The sequence below is a fragment of the Salmo trutta genome, chromosome 32 (genome assembly GCF_901001165.1).
Source record: "Salmo trutta chromosome 32, fSalTru1.1, whole genome shotgun sequence".
NCBI classification, from domain to species: domain Eukaryota; kingdom Metazoa; phylum Chordata; class Actinopteri; order Salmoniformes; family Salmonidae; genus Salmo; species Salmo trutta.
The window spans coordinates 9,634,767-9,653,287 of record NC_042988.1 but is presented as its reverse complement, the minus strand read 5'-3'; the positions used below and the strand labels follow the sequence as shown (position 1 = coordinate 9,653,287).

The window sequence follows — 18,521 nt, the reverse complement described above, 5'->3', positions numbered from 1 at the left end:
CTACTACTACTACTACTACCACTAGCTGCTACTGCTACTACTAGCTACTACTACTTTAAGAATACTGCTATTATTATAGCCTACTAATACTACTAGCTACTACTTTAATTATACTACTAATGATAATAGCACTAATAATAGGCCTACAGACAGACAGACAGACAGACAGACAGACAGACAGACAGACAGACAGACAGACAGACAGACAGACAGACAGACAGACAGACAGACAGACAGACAGACAAAAGGCTACATAGTACATAAATACAATACAAAGGCTACAGTACGTACACTAACAGCATCCATAATTCATCTTTATAATTATGATCGCAACGCCAATACCTTGATAGCGTTCATCATGTTTTATCATATTTCAGACTGGCTTCCATAGATTTAGAATTGTTTTCAGAAGCATACAGTATTGATTGAAACATACCTAAAATAACTATAGTATAATGTCAGGTTATGTTACATGCTGGCTGGATGCTGTCCTATGGAGTCCATGTCCTTCGCAGAATATATTTGAAGAAAGGATGCGTGTGTCCTGCCGGCTCTGACAGATTTACGATCCCCAATAAAGTCCGGGATGTTGGGCTTCGTAAATCAATCTCTGCTACCCCATATAAACCTAGCCTTTAGCAAAACGTTGTGTTTACATAGGCAAACTTCAGCTTTGATTTTCATGGACTGCTGTTTGATATTTTTGCAGATTTGTTTTGATTGACTATTTATTACTATTATGATGATGATGATGATTATTATTATGATGTCTTCTGTAAGCAAAAGTAACCCACATATAGGCTGTTCTTTATTTACACAGTATTTCAATTGCTTTTTTTATGGACACTTCAGTTTTTAAGTGCAGTTTTATTCAATTCTAGAGTGATTAGGTTAATCATTTACAAGGATAAGGCTTTTGGGTGTTCCCATCGATCACGGATTTTTCTTAGACCTTTTCTTGCAATGTATTTCTCCCCCCCTCCGAAAATAGGCTATTATTAGGCCTATATAATCATCACTATTATTCTCATTAAGCTATTGGTGTTGTTGTTGATATCAATATTATTATTATAATTAGGCTACACAATATGGTGTCATTCTTTTGTGAGTAGTATTCGTTTGTTGTTCTTATTGTGGTAATCTTTGTTGCGATTATATGGGCCTACTGTGATTAGTATAATTTATAGCCATCATTAATAGTGCTATCACACCTGCAAATATTTGATTTAAATGATGTGTGAAATCTTTTGAAACTCGTTGAAATGTGATGTCACTTTTGGATTTCTATGTTTCCCAGTCGTACCTTTGTGTCTCCCCTATTCTTTTATCGAAGAGAGCAAAGCTACAATAATGATACAATAACGATTTTATCTGATATGCACAATTGTATTGTTCTACTCTGCCATCCGCATGTAGGACCTAGCGTGCGTGCATTGTTCACATTTTCCCCCGACCGCAAATATTTCAAAGAACCTGCTGGGCAAAGTTATAGCTGCAAAATAGCTTATCTACACAGCGTTGATTTCTTTCCTAAATAGTTCGGGGTAATTACGTTTAATATCAAACCCGTTTGTGCCGTTTTCCCTTCAAGCTGTTAAATTTCTTGTTTACGATATTTCTGGGGGAAAGGGAAGCATCTTCAGTGTTGTGTTGTTCTCTGCTACTCGCAGGCACAGCACCAAGTCCTGCTATTGTTTGACCTTCAGGAGTCTCCTTTAGACATAGCTGCATGGGTTTGTTGGACACAGCCCCAGGTCTATTGTTCTGAGTGAGTGCAATGGCAGAGCACACCAAAGGATTGGTACCATTGTTGCTAAGTGCTTGCGGCAGGGTCTCTCCCCATTCAACTCTCTCCTTTCTGCCGCGTGCTACCTGTCTTTTATTCGCTCCATAACGGTCCCTGTAAAAATTAATCACCCTCGTGCCACGGGCTTCCACCAAACTTGTTAATAATTAGATGCCTGCTATTTAGAGATCTCGTTGGCGCAGCTATGTGTGCCATCACTTCACAACTCCGATCGAAGTCATTCGAAACAAGGATACCACAAAAAGGTCGTTGTTTTCTTTGATCTTTTAGCAATTGTGCCGTATTGAATCACCATCAGTAACGATAGTGTTATTATGAAATTGACTGTGGGTGAAAGAGTGTATGCATCAATTTCATTTCTTCCAGAATGGCCAAAGATGTATTTAATTATTGTGTAAACAAACGATTTGTGCAAACCAACAAGGACTTCAACGAATAACGTGACATCAAAATATCAACAATAGACCAAGCAAACAAGTTTAGCTATTACAACATTGGCTTTTAGTGTACGCCTTCTGTGCATAAATCTATACATACATAAGGATTGCTTGTTTTCAATCGAAATAAAAACACCCTTATCTCGAAATACATAAACAGAGGTGGTAAGAAAGACCAAACGAACGCACCCAAGTGTTTCACTATCCTCCTCTATTCGTATCATGTCATCCCTCTCATATGGCCACTTACCATAACTTCTTTCAGTAGCCTACATAGCACATACATAGCATAAGACGTATTTCTCCCTTTCACAAAGAGCTGTAGATTAAACGGTGCAGGCCTATAGGCTAGTCTTTATTCTATATTTCTGTAAAAGATTTAAGTTAGAACGTGGGCTCTGGAGTGTTGGGTCAGAGTGGTCCCCGGAGCGTGCAAGGAGAGGTACCCCATCCCCTCCTGGTCACGTGATTCATTAAATAATTAATGCAGAGGTTGCAGAATAGATATGTATTCGTCAGGAATATCGCAGACATGGTCTCCTTGTGTCTGACGTGAAATTCAACTGTCCTTTTAAAAACAAGCCCTATAGCGGAGGAAAAAAAAGAGAGGGGAGAGACACACAGAGGCTGCAATAAAACAAATTTGGACGGGAGCCTCTCGTCGTGTGGACATTGTGAGTATAGCGGAAACGGGGACGCCACTTCCACGCAAGTGCATTGCTGCGCCGTTGGCTTAGCCGAGTCAATGAATTATATGCTGTTTGTAATATTGTGGTAAATATGTCAAAAATACTAATCTTGCCGTACTTTGACATCATGCATGTGTTTGCACCCATCATCCCATCGTTTGACTTCAGCCTTGGTTACATGAACAATAGTCGCCTTTACATGTCACAGTACTGCACTGTATTGCAATGCATTGATAGCGATGTATATATTTTAAAAGCAGTCGTATTACTATTCTCATCCGTCCCCCATCCCATCTCGGTCTTCCTCATGCCTGCATGTCTCTCTCTCCCTCTCTCTTCTTTTCAGCCAGCTACTTCGCTTGATTTATAGTGATATGTGTGTCAGCGGCAGCGGGCTGCCATTGTGTGTTTGTAAGGGAGTTGTGTTGTTTATGGCCGTCTCCACGATAAATCATTTCTCGGGGAAAATGATTGGCGAGTGATGATAAACGGGAATGAGGAAGAGATTCCTGGATCTTCGTTTCTCACTCTGGCTTTTTCGGTGCTTCTTGTCTCTCGCCGGTCGAGAAAAGCTTTTGCCTTTTTCACACTCCTCTCTCCCCCCCCCGCAGTTGATTATCGCGGGCGATTTACGGCAATGGATCAGCGACTAATATGAAGGCTAAGTAGCTCGAGGTCTTGAGTTACTGCATATGCGATTACCAATTAAGGGAAGATTTGTTTAAATTTGGCAAAACGGGAACGCCTCGTCGCCATGTGAATCTCATAAAAGCGCCGGAGCTCGCCGGCATAGGCCTAGTCATAGCCAGGGGTGTAATACCTGAGCTTCAGACCGTTTTTTTGGACAAGATAGACAACTTAATTGGAATACAAACTTAGTAGGAGAAGTGTAGGCTATAATTCAGCTAGATGGGATGTGTTGTATAGAGGGGTGGAATGACGAGCATAGCATCGACTCACTGTAGCTAAAGGGACTGAAGGATTCATTTTTAGAATATTTTCCGACATATCTTTTCGATACATTTTCTGTGGATTTTGTTCGACCATTGAAATGATGCAACATTCGATAACTTATGTCAGTATGGTGGTGTTTAGCAAACAGAAGATCGTATTTGTTATTATTTGGTGTACTATTGTGTCCATTATGCCGTCTCGAATGTCTGCGGGTTGTGAGAATAGCACAGGCGTCATTTTTATTGGTTGTGGTGGCATTTTGGGGGGGGGGCATATGTTATTTTCTGGGCTAACCGTAGTCAGTGTCGTATATGACGCGTTAACGTTATTTTGGTGTGGACATGACATATGTGTATGCTGCATTGATGCTATTGAAAGAGAAAACTACAAAGACAGACAAAGACTGCAACAGTTTCCCATTTGAAAATGCTTTACTCACATTTTGGTTTGAAAAAGGATGACGTTACAGATAATGAAATCAGTATGTTGTAGGATAAGGATAATAGGCCTAATAATAATAATAATACATATTTATAATACAGTGCTTCCTTTTTGTATTCATGAATACAAAAGCAGCTTAAATGTCAATACCATGGCTGGCTCCTTCCACAATCCTCCCCTTCGCCTCGCTTAGTGTAAACCTTTGTGTAACAAAATTAGAACAACTCTGTGGCTCCCATCAAATATTAATGGGCATAGCAGCGAGGGGCAGCACTTTTCAAAATGTCTATTCCAGCGGCGCTACTTGTTCTCGGGCGCTGTGTCAAAAACAATATTCCAGCTCATTTCGGTGGACGCTCAGGGGGCGATGAGAAGGGGACATTGTGCGCGTAAGAGATCACGGTTGCTCACAGAAACCGCCTCGTGTCTGATTTCAATGACAGCCCAGCGTTGGAAGAATTATTCCAAATGCCAGTCAGATGGGTAGCTAGGCTGGGTGCTCAGACTCTGGGTGGAAACAATTGTGCATCATCATCATAGTAAAAAACGAACTATTAGCATTACGCACAGCTCTAATACACGTAAATAGGCTACAAATAGATTAGCAGTAACACTTGTAAGTAGCATGTAATGGTAGCAACAGTGGGTTATGAGGCTTCTATAATAGCATCAGTATAATACTATTGCAAATGTTCTATATTACCCTCCCTGCGTTAGCTAGAGGTTGAAAGCTGAAAGTGGGCCCTTTGTTTGAATGGCTCTTCGGTTCGATTCTATAGGATAGGCTATTGCACTTCAAAACCTTTCAACAACCTGCAACTGATTCACGGCGTCCAGATTGTATATGTATATCACTATAGGGCTCTATGTATGTATGCAGTAAGTGTGTCGGATTATTGTTTATCATTTGTGTCCCATACAAGGTCGTTAGAATCCCACGCATAAGAGACGAGGCAGCAAGAGCGCATCTTCCCGCTCAACAGCGTTGGGAACAATACAAATATATGGCTGCCATATTGAGCCCTTCTCTCACCAAAAGGCGCGACCCTCCAAGAATACGCCATTCATAAGCATAGGCCCTTTTCTCCGGAATATCCTCTCGCTTAACTCTAACTATTCGTTTTGTAGTGCTATAGCAAAAAGATCGAGATAAATGTATTTCGTTTTTATATTTACATAAAGGAAACGGTGGCTTTATAATACTAGTATTTTGGAGGTAGCTTAAATTCGGTTGTTGCACTTTGCTTTTACAATTATAGATACAAATATAAATAAATAGATAATGCTTACCACACTCATTGTAGTATAAAAACAATAATGGAACCTTTATGTAAAATAGCATGCATGGTACATAACACTGCAGGCGATAAAAGATTCACTAGAACACGACACTTTTCCTGTGGACAAAGAACAAAAGACGTACCATTAATAATTAATTTACGCGTAAATAAGTAACACATGTATCCACCAAATAATAGCCTGGACAAGAGGTCCACAAAACGCCATGGGATTGTTTTAATATATCCAAACAAGAGATAATTGTTCCATCTAAAGCCTGTCCTTACCTCGATCTAACTTAGCTCTATATTTGCAATATTTTTCATTGTAAACAAATATCGAAAGCATTAGGTTAACTTTTACGCAATGGAAATCTAACCATCTATCATATCTTGCACTTATCCAAATGCCTGTAAAACACAAGCGTAATATGTGTCCTCTTTATTTCAGTCACATTGACCACCCTTAGCCATAATATTAAGCAGAAATTTTACATAATAGCTTACGAGGAGCCTAATATAATTTCGATATAATGTTACTCAATGACTTGCCCAAAAGCTACACAATAATGTAGCTCCCCAAACCATCTATTAAAAGCAGGTGAAAATACAGCTAAAATATCAATCTAGTGGTCAGATTAGTCTTAAACTTGAGTCTTAAAGTTGAAAATAATAGCTGTTATTTGCCCCAAGTTATATTTCTTCTATTATTATTATCATCCTTGTGAGTAGTCTATTTCAAACTCCTAATTGTGTTCAGATGGCCAGGTAGGTATTGGTTGGCCAGGTAGGTATTTCCCCGGCCTTCAGTAATGCAGGAATGATTACCCCTTCGGAAATAAATCAATATGAAGCCCCGCGCTAATTTATAATGATCTGCAAGAGCAGCAATTCAAAGGCGCATGAAAAATGACCGGTGAAACCGTATCCAGAGGCTGCAAGCAGAATTTTCACCCGGTTGAAGAGCTTGCAGGAGAGCGATAAGAGTACTAAGCCGGAAATGTTCAGAAGAAAGGCAAGGTTTTTCATGCAGGACTAAAAATAACTCGGATACTATCGTGGCACATTTGCATCAGTATAATTGAATTTCCCACTATTCGTGTGGGTACCTCTCCCTCCCTTCTATCTCCTTCTCTCTCCCCCTTTCTTTCTATCCCTCTCTCTATTTATTTATCTCTCTCACTGTGCGCGTGTGTGTGTTTGTGTGTGTTTGTCTGTGCGTGTTTCTTTGTGTTGTCTGAGCGTAGGCAGATAACACTCAGACGCACAAAAGGATCGACCAAGAAACAAAGCCAAGTGCATCCGACTTAGTCACAAATTCTAAAACGTAATAATCTACATTTACAAACGTTAGTGCAATAAAAACAGTCCCAGGGTGAGAGCTTTTAAACACATCAACATAGAGGTCATTTATTTTCATATCCCCTTACTAGCCCTCTGCTATGACGCAAGCCTATTTCATTCGTGAAGAACATACTATCCGCTATCCGCCAACCATCCCCAGCCTAAAAATGAATTTAACTCGGGCAAGAAAATGGCAGTATCGGAATGAGGTTGACCACGTTCACCCCTGCAGAAGCCCGCAGGTTGTAATCGCCATATGGCCCGCGTGTCGGCCTCGCAGCCGTGCAGTCAGATCCCTATTGGACAGACGAGCCCCTTTGCCTTCTCCACCCTGTGTGTCCTGTCAGTCCACTGGTTCAGTAGTTCACCGTGTCAATCCACCCCGCTCCATGCAAGCAGCTGTAGGCGGGAAAAAAGAGGCAAGAGGGTAGAGGTGGAATCTATCGCCTGCTGCTGACTGCTAAGCCCGAAGGAATCGCATGCAGGGTTCGAAGAGTTCGGAAGTGCAAAGGGGGGCTCCGTGTTCGGGAGTGCTCGGGCTCGGAAGACCCGCTCGTCTTGATGGGTGCGCGCGCGCATGTGTTGTGAGCAGTCCGTCCTGCTCGCGGTTGAGGATATATAGCTTTCCAAAGCCGCCATGTAGACTTCCTTTTTTGTTTTGTTTAGTGGAAAGATATCGTTACCAAATTACGCACAACGCATCCAAGGTCACCAAAAAGCAAAAAAAAAAACGATATATTCCAGGCGCGTCTACAATAGATAATCCCTCAAACGCTGGCCAAGCTTGGCTCGTGAGACCCAGAGAAGTGCTGGAAGTCAGGTAAGGTTTTCAGGCATCTACTGACGCCGGATGCTTGGACTCTTCCCAGTGTCCTATGCTCCTCTGTAGACAAGTCATTAATTATCCGTTGTGTGACCCATCTTTGGGTGTGCCTGAGCTCGCAAACTTTTGTGTTTTCGAACAGCCGAAGACAGATGCCTTCGAATAGGTAACCGAGGAGGGCTAAAGGGTGACTCGCTGCCCTCACTCTCTTTTCCCTCACCCTCTCAGTGCATTTCTTTACCTCTCCCTGACTGTCCCTCTTCTTCTTCTTTCTACTTCTCTGTCAAGCATTAATATCTGGGCTCCCACACCCCCATTTAAAAGTTTACTCATTGCGTAAAGTGCGGTGCATCAAATGTTAAGAGGGGAGTGGGGGACTCGCGGTGTGGGGTGAGCCGTGAATGGATCTGATGGCTAGGTGTAAAAAGAAGATGCATGTGCTGCTGATTTATGACTGTGTGAAAGGATTGCTTACTCTAGCTGCTCCCAATTTACCCTCGGCTTTTTCTCTCTCCCCAGGAATCCCAATATACTATCAAGCCCGTCACTACGGGCTCTCTTTGTTATTATTTTCAATATTGCTGTTTGTGGAACAACTGGTGCGCCACACAAACCTACAAATGGCGTTTTAGGCTATGTCAAGTAATGGAGATTAGCGCTATTCATTCTCACACGACCTGGAGGTTCATGGGATATTGAAAGATCTTGTATTTCATACTATAACTGTTAACCTCTAGGCGTGTAAAATAGAAGGTGTTCTAGTAAAAATAGAAAATGTTGACTTCAAAGGACCTCGAGAGCTCACTGATAATAGTAAGATAGTCATTCATAGGCCCTCAGTGAGCCTATACCCACATTGCTAATTTTGCTTCCCATGCATCTCGGTCTGTACATCTGCAAACACTAAATACTTTTGAGTCGATTAAATATATTGTTTCTATTCTAAGTGACCCATCCGTGAAATGTTGAGATATAGATAAAGGCATATGGCACACAACCTCACTAACAACATGTTCTAATGTTACAAAAACATGAAAATTAACGGTGTAAGGGGACTTTGTACAGCAAGAGATGCAGTAAATAAAACCATACTATTACATACTTTGCACAATGTCAACTTTGCACAATGTTAAACCATTGTAAACCGATTATCTGCAACTGCCATTTTGCAAGTACACATTGTAAACACATTATCTATGCAAACATTATCTAGACGACCCTGGAGATAAACACCAGCAAGATGTCGGTGAAAGACATCTTCAAGGCACGTGGACTTGCAACCATATAGGAACCGATGATGCTACACGAACATCATACCAACTATAGCTTCTTTAACCCACAATAAGTAGCTGCGCGTAAAGGAAAACCAAACAAGACACCCACATATGTGGGACACCTGTGTTGTTCTTGTTGTTCTTTGTGGTTTAAAAAAAAAAGTGTATTTCATTATTTGTGAACCTGTTTAACATTTTATTGCATTGTTAGGAGCTAATAACATACGCCTTTCGCTGCACCCGCCATAACATCTAACCTCTGTACGCGACCAGTACACTTTGATTTGATTTGAACATGGTTTGTTATCTCACTACATAACGACCATGCTTTGACAATACCATTATACTTCCATAAAATAAATTTACTTCTATAGACTAACTTTGTCTATAGGCTATAGGCTGTACTGCATATCAACCAGTAGCTGGATAGCTCGGTGGAAATCATGACCTGGCAGTTTGTGCGTCATGGGGTGGAAATCTGAATGAAACCACAAAAGTCTAAGTGGCCATGATTTAATTGATTTTATCATACATCACTGACAATATAGGCAAGCTCCAAAGGGAAAGTAAAACTACTGTGTGTCAGTATATAATATCTGACAGCTTTGGATAGAATCCATGTGACCTTTATGCAAGTTATATCCTATAGTGGCATCTGCTTAAGACGCCTTGGATCACGTTGCAACACAGCAGTCATTAGCATCATCTCTAAAGCAAATGAAATATCAAAAGGTACCATGAAAATCTAAACGTTCAATTGAAGTCGTTTTTATATTGAAAATAGGTCCAGGTTCCAGTACAGCCGACGAAATTCAACCATGAATTACCTAAAGCTTGGTCATGTCCCCCCTACCCCATCCTCACATGTCATATTGGTGAGGTTGGCACTTTCTTGTTCCCTGAAGCAGAAAGGGTACTGTGACCTATAAGGCCCCCAACCAACCGTCTCCAAGTCAGTGTCCTCTTTTGAATTCTCGGTTAAAGATTACCACCTAGAGCCCTTCTCCCATAAAGATTAACCCTGATCTCTCAATGAAACTAGCTGATGGAAGGGATTCCTTGTTGAGCATTTAGAACATGAAGATGATCTATGTTCTGCAACCAAAAGCCAATATGCTGAAGTCCCTCATATGCAGAGAAGTCAGTGGCACTGATGCCATAGCAAGGCATCCATTTATTCCCTCCCCATTGGCACCTTTCTCTCTCCATTCACACCTTCAACAAAGGAGGTGAACACAATGAAATAAACACTTAGTAAAATTAGCTATAACGCCAGCATAAGAACGTAATCTAATGACATTCACTCTAAAAGCACAAAGAGCTAATCTTGCATAGACATATTTGGCCATATGTCTTATTCCAACACTAGCACACCACTTCTGAACTTGTGTAGGTTCTCTTTCACAATGACAGCTAGCTCCACGGGGATCGATACAGACATAACGCTCAGGTCACCGGGCCTCAAATGGGAGTTTAATTGTAATCTGGAGATCTTTAGTAGAGGGGCATCTGCGTGGGTGTAAAACCAAGCCCACTTGCTCCACCAGTCGCCCAGTGAGCAGTGCAGAAAGCCCTTTTTATCACCCAAAGATTGGAGGCAGAGGCCTAGCATACACACTGGTCTAGCTCACTAAGTCCGTGGTGTTGACAATCTCACGTCATCCGGCGGAATGGGAGAGAAAATAAGATGTCTCTCCTCGTTTAGAACAAATCGTCGCTTGCCATCTGGGATGCCAGTCGTTAGATCTCATTGCATTTGAAGGTGGCGGAATTCGGCGAATGGACTCGGTAAAAACTACACCCTCTCAGAGATTGGGAGAAAAATATACATTTTGGAGTTTGGGGGGGGGGGGGGGGGCACGCAAAATGGGGCAAAAGTCAGAGAAGTAACCAATCCGGCAAAGGTGAAGGAAAATATATTTCTCCGTCGTTTTGGAGGCATCAAACAAGGAGGAAGAGTAGCCACAATTCTATCAAAACCAGAGTATGTTGACGTACGCGCATCACGTGAGCGCATGATACCGGGGCATTATTTTGGATTTGGAAAGGACCTTATATTGTTGCTTGCTGGCTGTGTTTTCGCCCAGTCACTAACTCTGCTGTTAACAACTGCCTGGTAATTACACAACAAATGGGATTTCGGCGTTTCGCTGACTTCCAGAAGCCCATGCGGCCTCTTTGAAAGCCTTGGACAGCAAGGCCCGGATTAATACATAGATATAATACATTAAGAGAGGACTGCAAAGTAGACTTCTTCCGCTGATTGATCATTCATCTGGTGAGTTATTGCTCTTCAACGCAAAGGTCACTTGGAAAACCGAACGCCAATCCGTCACATCGAGATGTAGCCCCGCTGCATGCTTGTTCATTTCGCGTGTTTTGCACCCAGCTCGTGTTCATAAACATGGTGAAGTTGTGATGGTGGAGAACCGTTTTTCGGTAAACGAATGGCTACGGAGGGTGTGAGGGAAACATGGCCAGACGCAGGCTGGTGAACGGACAGCTAACGGAGTGTTGGGGGGGGGGGGGGGGGGGGGGGCTTGATAATAAAGTTGGACAGAAACTGTTTGTACCAGGGCTCTAGTGTGGAGCTACAGGGCTGTGGGATCTGATCATTGGCGTAGATTTCATAGAGATTTCCAAGCAGGCAAGCATTCCCCATTCCCCTAATGCCTGTGCATCCACTTAATATGCATTTTGATAAATTATTCAGGAGCCCTTTGTTGCAACCCGTGCAGAAACGAACCAGCCAAATCCCTATGTTGTTTGTCTCCGTTATTCCGATAGCCCTTTGCAAATGCCAGGCTTTTTGGATGAGTTTCGTTAAATTAGTGCTTGGTTAGTCGTCATTTCTTCTGAATTTCCTCGCTCCCTGGCTCCTTTCAACCTTTTTCCACACATTTTTTTTGGCTCATCAGCTCTTCTGCTTGTAGCTGCCTCCTCCCTTTGTTCTGAGCGTGCAGCGTTGCTAGCTGCGGGGGCTGTAGCACCCTGCACTTTGTAGGTAACTTTACGTTAGTCCAGTAGGTCTCCGGGTCGAGCGAGCTATCGGTGCTGAAAATCTTCAAAACTACCAGGGTAGCAGTGGAGTAAAAACCGGGGCAACGGGGATGGAAGCGAGCCAATGCTGTGCGTGAGTGCGGGGATGCAATAAATAACTTTATATCGCTATAGGCCGCAAAGTCGGGGAGGTCGGGGAATCCTCGTTTTGATTTATGTGTTTGGGGTAGCTGTCAGGAGCCGGCGAACGAGAGCGTCCAACGTTTTTATTCCATTTTTAATAAGAGCTACTATGCAGACCATCATGGCCATTTGATTTCATTTCTGCTCCGGCCCTGTCTCTGGATAAAGCCATTTTTCTGTCTACTTTTACTCTGAAACTGGATATAGTGCTACATTTACCTAGACTTTGGGATTATTTTCCCAGAATGGTGGGGCTTTTATTTACCGTGTTTCTCAGTGGGCGCTACACTTTCGTTTATTTTCGATTTCATTCGTTGAACTGTTCCGTTTATTGGGACTTTGTAAGCTATTTCTCACCTTTATAGCTATCTTTATTATAATAATTATCATTTTTTCCCTATTATTATTGTGTTCATTATTTTCCTTATTATTCGCCTGTGGATATTATTGTTGTTGTTCTTATTAGTCTATTAGAATATGGTTGTCATTAGAAAATATTTTGATCCCTACTGCCTTGATTGGTAGGCTATTATTAATTGCTAAATTAATAGTAACGAGTCAATGTCAACATAGCAACAACTAGCCTACTATTATAACATGATTACATCAGTATCCACACAATTGCTTTTACATTTTTTTATGTATTTATTCAACGTGAACCTCACTGCCGTGTGGATTGATTGACTTGCTCCATATGTAGGTCTACTGCGCGAGATTACAGAATCTCAAAAACTAATAATGAGAAATATGATATGTAATCTGATAGATAATTGAAATCAATACAATGGGCTCATGAGAACACACTGGATTCTATCCTTTGGCTTTGCATTTATTCCGTGATTCCACGGGATTAATTTAAGGTTAACGATATCTGTCACCTGTGGTAAACTCTCAGGTTGCCTGTGTGTTCGATTTGTAGACAAGAGGTCATATGCACTGTATTGGATTTTTTATGACCTCCTTTGATTGCATCTTTCTCCTTCCCCCCCCCTCTGCAGTTCCCTCAAGCCTTCAGGAAGCTGTATTCTTGCATAAAATCCAGTGATAAGAAACAACATAATATCGGTAAGTCACCCTATGACAAGTATATAAGCATTGCAAATGACTATTTGCTCGTTATTATGAATATGAATGAAAAACGGATGTGTGATTGAATGCAATCTCTTCAATTAATAGCTTCATTATCCCATTGAAATAATCTTTTTGAACATAAGAAAACATACTTTTACATATTTGAAAGTAAATATGTTTTTATTGGAATGAAGTATGCATACATCGCATACATTCAACAATGATGATTTGGTCTGCATATGACATTCACATAGTCGGTAAACATTTCCTATGCCAAGAGTGTTTATTCTAATATTCTCTAGTATGGCATGCATGTAGCCTGTGAGAATGGCTTGTGATATATTTTTGAGGCATTGGAATATAAGTATGAGCTTTTAAAAAAATAAAGAAATAAACATCTCTTTGCCTATGTGCATAAAGCACCACAGATGAATCAAAATCATTGTCAAAATGGTGGTGCATGTGTGTGTGTGTGTGTGTGTGTGTCCTTGTGTGTGCTTGTGCTCTCTTCTTTCGATGATTCAATGAATGCCATAGTGTAATATCTGGAGAGAAAAAAAACATTATGGATGATGAAGGTATGGGCGTGTAGCATTATGTAGATTAGCCATGCAATAAAATCATAGGGTAACTCACATAGTCAAATAGGCACAGAGGTGGCAATGTCATATTGTCCAAAATAGAAAACGAACACTTTCAATATATATAAATAGATAGGCTATGTCTTTCAATGTAAGGGGTCTGTCATATGAATACAGTAGACAATTGCTGAATACATTTTAAATTAAATATATTCACACTCAATGGCATATTCACCACACAATCACAAGCATTTACCCTTGAAAAAAACTATACACAACATTCAAAACACTTTCCCCCTAAAAAGCGTTCCTTCTCATTTAACAAAATAGGAAATCCCAACGAAATTTCTCATTGGAGTTTGTAGTCTCTTTATGTAATATGTTGGTTGCAATGTTCACTGCAGGAAAAAGGGAAACCTTGGCACCCCAAATGTGTCCATATATTCCACCGTTGAAATAGTATATCCATGACTCAGTCAACTCCAATATATCAGGAAGACGATGCATCTCTTGTCATCCTATGAAAATAACGAAAATACTCTTCCTCAATCTTCTAACAAGCACCGGCATGTTGTAATCCCAAAAATCATGTTGGTAAAGACTCTTCTCTTGCCATAACTAACATAAAAAAGAACTTGTCTTCTCCCGGTATGTGCTTAGTCGTGAAAAAAAGACCAGTTGTAGATACAAAATACTGGAGTGTTTGGGTTTTTAGTTAATTAGTAATATTTTAAGTGGGTTGCATTTGTCCATTTAGCAGTAGTTGCAAATCCAGAACAATGTCAGGCAGATAAAGTTGCAGACACCTACATTTTTGTCTCCTACCTTCTTCCTACACGGTTGGTGATCCTCTCTATTCAAGTTCCCACACGAAATGCATCTTTTTAAAGTAGCTGTTTACAGCTAGTCCTGTGTGGTAGAAGTCATAAATCTTACGTAGCCATAAACGAAGGGGGTAGTGTCCTGAATAATAAAAAATAGAGAGAGGGAGAGAGAGGGAGGGAGGGAGAGATGGTGAGAGGTAGTGAAGAGAGAATATAAAACCTGTAAAACACCTTCGCCTTCGTGTTTTCGTGTTTTCATTTCTCCTCGTTTCCTTCTCAGTTTTTCTTCTTGTTGATTTACTTTTCTCTTCCCGTTGGGTGTTAAAGTCCTACATAGCCTACAGTAAAAACACAGGAAGCCCTTTCTTCTATTTTTAACATGGACTCGCTATCGACGTTTTTCTAAGAAGTTTGTGTGGCACCGGCTCGTCCTAGCTGTTAAATACCACAGATTCTCTTCTTATTCCCCTTTTACTGATTTGTTTTTACACCCCTCCCTTGTTTTTCAAGTGCGCCTGTTGTCTGTTCCCTGAGCCCCCCACCAGCCTCCCTTTTTCATTTTGTCCATTTGTTATTACACTAGTTGTGTGTGTTGGGAGAGATGTGTTGAAACATTAACAATACAGGGAGAACTCGGTTTCTGCCTCGAGCCAAGCGGGAGCCGGCTGTGGAAACCCACTTCCTGGTAATTTAATATAGGCTACACCAGTGGAGGTAAAAAAACAGAGGCTCCTCTCCTATACTTAACAATATTACCATGGCTTGACACCTAACCAGGAAACACGTGAATCATCAAAAAGTACTAGTGCTGTCTCTCCGCTTGTAGGCCCCTGTCCTGTCCAGCACGTCTGCAATTAGCATAATTTTTCACTGGTGACGTTGTTTGATGGGGATTAACAGCCGCGACTGGCGCTCCAAGTCAACCCCGCTATATCCGAATAGCTGCACCAAGGCCTTGTGTTGACAATACAATAACCCACCGAAAGAGCTACGAGGAGCGAGAATAACCACCGAAAGAAACACACGCATGGGGGGGAAATGCAATGGGGGAAATTTCGCGGCGAGCTGCGGCTCTGCTCGGATTATGATGTTAAGGTTTGCGCTGTGAGAGAAAGGGAAATCTGAGGCCATTGTTATCAGCGAGCAGGGCGTACCAGTCGACAGGGCAGCCAGGCACTTGCTGCCTGTCCATTCGCAGCCCCCCTAGCATTCCTCAGATCTTTCATGCCAGACCGTCTCCCCCCTTCCCAAGCCGAGGGGATCCGTGCAGGAGCGCCCGGATTCAGGCTCGGGGCAGCAGTCCTCGAGATACCGGCGGATTTACATTCGCTGCGAGTTTTTGAAGGGAAGCGGAGAGCTCTCGTTTTATTGATTGCATCGAGGCCGAATGTGAAAAATATATGATGCCTGCCCGTGCTTCCTTCGTCAGAGGCTAAGGTAAGCTGGTCTGAAATAGGCTATCAGTTTGTGAATGGCGGAGTGTGTCCCGGTGATTTATGACCATATGACTCCAATCGCGGTTCAAGAAGAGTTCACAATGCTTTAAGCTTCCTTCCACGCCGTACCCCCCCCCACCCCCCCTTTTCCCTTTAGAATCTCTCTCCAACAGATTCATTTTTCCCTCTTATATTTATTTACAAAGCAACGGGGAAATCATTTTTGGGCTATCTGTTTTCGTGGGCTTTGATGTTCAGACATGGGTACGCGTTTATTTTCAGCTAGTACCGAGGCATGGATCCCCATGTTATTGGACTGCCGTGCTAAACTAATCTCCATTTGTATTCTATCTGGCCATATTTCTAAATGTTTTGATAAGGTGTTTTTCGTTTGACATGCCATTCAGACGTCCAAGGCCTATTGTTTTTAATTGAACGAAGGCAAGGAGCGAATGAAGACGGCTCGACATGAGAGACCGTTGCACTACTCGTTTGTTGTTTTGATGCAATAATTGCCATTTCTCAATCTGTAAATGGGCTAACACATGTCTCAATATATAATGTCTTTATGTGTGTGTATTTCAGGCGCCATTTGTAATTTTATCCATGCTAAACTACAAATTGGACATCCAAACTGGTGTCCAGCTCGTCTCCGTGTTGTTGTTGACGTCCTTGTATGGGATCGCTTTTTATCCAGCCCCCATTCGCTCTGGACCCCGTAATTGTATTAGAGCGAATCTATGGGAAAGTTAGTTATCGTGTTAGTGTTACAAGCAGGCCAGGACATTACGTGTTCCATTTAATGGCATTGCGATATGATTTAATATCTATTATTCCTGTAGCCATTTCCCCCCCCCCTCTTTCTCTCTGTCTCTCCCTCGAACAATTCCTTAGAGAAAATAATTAGGATTCCAGCCGTCTACTGGAAAGATAAATGAGCGACATTTGTGACGTGGTGAGAGTTGGTGTCCTAAAGCTGTAGCCCAGGATCCTCTTCCTTCTCTCAGACATAGCACTGCTCTCATCTCATTTGGCCTATTCCTTACCTCTTACACATATTTTTATTCAAATTGGAGAATGTCTCCATATTCCATTTTGTTTTGTCGTTTTAGTGGGTAGGCCTATATTATTAAGATGAGCTATAAGTCTCACAACGGATATACCTAAAATAAGATTCATTATTTATTTATGAACACAAGCTTTGTATTTTCTTGGAATAGCATGTGTTTTTATGGATAATTGATTTTAGCCTTAACGTGTATAATGGTTATTCTTTGGATTATTCAGATTGTCTTTTTTATTTTTAGGCAATGGTATTGTTTTATTGTTGTCCATGGATTTTCTAGTGATTATATAATTTCAATTTCCGTCTACCATTTATGTAATTGTAGGCTATTGGGTTATTTATAGTAAATATTAATAGGCAATAACATTAAATATGTCAATATTATTATGCAAAAAGCCTAATAATAGAACCATTTCATTGATATAACTATATTCACTGTTTGACTTTGTTTATTTGGGGGAATTTGCCACCATAATACCAAGTGTAACCACAAACACAAAGCATGTGTTTTTGTTTTGACTTATATGTAAGGGAACCTGCTAGTTGGCTTTCCAACTGAAGGCTGCCTGCTACAAAAAAAAATACTATTCCTCAAAGCTTCCATGGTCTTTTCAAATCTATTTTCCAACGTTTTATCTCGGTTGTCAAGCGTCCAAACGAAATTAATCCCAGGTGCGTTATGGTGCTTGGCAGGGGCCACGCACACTGCCCTCTTGGCCACCCCAGTAGATAGCACATATAAGGTCTCGAGCTTTTTTTAGGGCTATAGTCCTTTTTGACCGAGCGACCGTTATGAATCAAACTCGCCTGAAGCTTCCGGGACGCTCTCATTCTCCTTCTATGGAGACGTGCAACAACGTTCACAACGGAGTCTCAAGTGCCGTTTTTTCTGGGTTTTAATGTTGCCCAAATACAATGTTGTGTAACCTGAGAAAACCTGGCAGGAAATGGAGCTAAGAGCGACATATGCACTGATTTCCCCCAACAACATGGCAAAGACCCATTCCTAGCATTCTGAACAGGCTAGATAGCATTTTACAGACAGCATTTTAAGATTTTTTTTTTTAAACATTCCTAATTGTATATTGCTCGTTTTCATTCATGAAGACAAACGAGAATACAAGCCACTATATAGCCTAGCTTGTTTTTAACACCGAAATGCACCGTCTTTACGCAGGTTTATGTCTTTATCTATCAAATGTGCAAATAAATATGACTTTTCTATTACAACCATAACACAAGACATGTTAAGATTGTATTAAAATACTAACAACCTTGCGTATGAAAACGAACACATCGCTCTATCACAATTCA

General features: G+C 41.3%; 1 protein-coding gene across 12 annotated transcripts in view; it reads left to right on the top strand.

The window, feature by feature from the left end:
* Positions 1-18,521, top strand: part of LOC115171005 (homeobox protein Hox-B3a-like) — a 57,292-nt gene that overhangs the window by 34,575 nt on the left and 4,196 nt on the right. For 4 of the 12 annotated variants that reach the window (XM_029727443.1, XM_029727442.1, XM_029727444.1 and 1 more), the window contains one exon: positions 13,228-13,294. The gene's annotated coding sequence lies outside the window, so the exon portion shown is untranslated. Of the gene's footprint in view, positions 1-2,572; positions 2,919-2,995; positions 3,019-7,686; positions 7,770-10,934; positions 11,325-11,660; positions 12,180-12,262; positions 12,571-13,227; positions 13,295-15,036; positions 16,143-18,521 lie in introns of those variants that run through there. The other 8 variants (XM_029727446.1, XM_029727451.1, XM_029727445.1 and 5 more) reach the window with 8 other exon arrangements.